Here is a 2,017-nt window from a genome sequence, read left to right as displayed (position 1 = left end):
AAAATGGCCATTTAAATCAGATTAACAGAAATGTGCTTTCACTGTCATGGTTTTAAAAAGTCTAAGACTTAGTCTAGTCCAGAATTTAATAGGCGAATTTCCTGGAGGAAGACTAGAGCAACTTCAGGACTAAATTGAGGCTTAAATTAAACCTACCAGGAGGCAGGTTTAACTTCAGATTAATTTCATTTGGAGGACACATGGATTACTTGGACTATGTCAATGATGATCAGCGCTTTCCACCAGCCAGGCAAGTTCTTGCAGACAGAAGTGACCCATTGCAACGTTTTGATGAAATAAGTTTTCGAGATCGTTTCCGCATGCATAAAGTAAATGCAGTGGAGATAATTTCACTCTTAGAACCCAGGCTTTCATCTGTGACCCAAAGAGGACAGCCTATTCCAGTTTGTCTCCAGGTGCTCATAACTTTAAGGTTCTTGGCATGTGGATTTATGTGGTGTCAGTGAACCAACAGTATGCAAAGTCATTGTGAATTAAAAGCACATTACATAAACTTCCCTGATGCTAGAACCCAGGCTAACTACAAGGTACTATTCTATGAACATGGAAATTTCCCAGGCGTCATAGGTTGCATAGATGGAATCCATATTCCCATTAAGCGTCCCTCTACTCCAGATGCTGAGGAATACAGGAACCGAAAGAACTGGTTGGTTTTCCATAAATGTCCAAGGTGTATGCACTCCCCAGTTAGAGTTTTCAAACATTGTTGCACGGTGGAAAGGTGCAACTCATGATTCCAAAATTTTCCTCAACTCATCTCTGTATACTCAATTTGAAAGAAGAGTTCATAATGAAATTTTGCTTGGTGACAGTGGGTATGCTCAGAAGGATTTCTTGTTTACGCCATACTTGCACCCAACAACAGCTGAAGAACTGCGCTACAACCAGGCTCATATGCGCACAAGGGGTTTAGTCGAGCGCATGTTTGGTGTTTGGAAGAGTCGTTTTCAGTGCCTTAGGAAAACACTCAGATTCAAACCAAGTAGATGCTGCACTGTCATCAGTACAACAGCTGTTCTTCACAACTACCTAAAAAAGCAGGGATGCCCAGATCCCCCAATAGAAGAGGATGACAATCCAGATGTGCCACCATTTACAACAAACCACAGAGAAGGACTTGCATACAGGGATGCTTTTGCATTGTGCCACTTTAAATAGATCTTTTTACATGATTTAACTTTCAACCCTCTGTTCAGATCTGATACATGTAATAATAAAACCAAATATTTGTTAAAAGTGTACAACTTTTTGGTCTGGTATGTTACTGAAACCAACACAACATCCATCTTTTCTTAATAAAACAATATTTATTTCACAGATTCATGTACTGATGTGACATTTGAGCCTGTTGCATCTCTCTCCTTCATCTTTATCTCCAGTTCTACTTGTAGTATCTTCATCTTCATTTCATGCTCCTCAGATACTTAAATTTATGTTCATGAAAATCATTAGCCAACTTTTCATGAACAGTGAGTCTTTTCTTCTGGTTACCAGACTGGCAGACATTGCCACCCTTGCTTCTGAGGATGTGGAGGGTAAGCTGCTTTCCAATTATTCAGTTCTGTTTTGACCTTCTCCTTAAAACATGAACAGTTCATATATGGTCAAATAAATACAGATTAAATGGGAAAATGTTTCACATGACAGAAGCAAATAGAAGTTTGAGAGGAGAGAAACAAAAAGCCAAAATCAAATTCAATTACTTAATATAGGTGCATGTGATCCATCATCTGAACTGTCCATGGTCATCATCTGGTGTTCTCCAAAGGTTGCTGATTCTCCAGTATTCCTGTCAGTAACTCATCCAACACATCACAGTCTTTATTTGCAGGTCCTCCGCCAGTCTTAAACCTCTCTCTTCGAGCTTCAGCAACATTTTTTTTAGGTTTATTTTGATATTTTTCCACAACACCTGTATTAAATAACTAATATAAATACAACAGTGATTTTAAAAAGCCATAATAAAACTAATGATTCTTACCTGAAGTTGTTGTAT

At 38.5% G+C, this 2,017-nt stretch overlaps 1 pseudogene across 1 annotated transcript; it reads left to right on the top strand.

Annotated features, from left to right (window-relative positions):
- The first annotated feature begins 200 nt into the window (after positions 1-200).
- On the top strand, positions 201-1,179 carry LOC308696337 (putative nuclease HARBI1; annotated as a pseudogene). The gene has a single exon. The product of its transcript is annotated as a putative nuclease HARBI1 (transcript).
- The last annotated feature ends 838 nt before the right edge of the window (positions 1,180-2,017 follow it).

This window comes from Scardinius erythrophthalmus (genome assembly GCF_964197995.2).
Source record: "Scardinius erythrophthalmus genome assembly, chromosome: 1".
Lineage (NCBI taxonomy): Eukaryota > Metazoa > Chordata > Actinopteri > Cypriniformes > Leuciscidae > Scardinius > Scardinius erythrophthalmus.
This window is presented reverse-complemented; position numbering and strand designations above follow the sequence as displayed.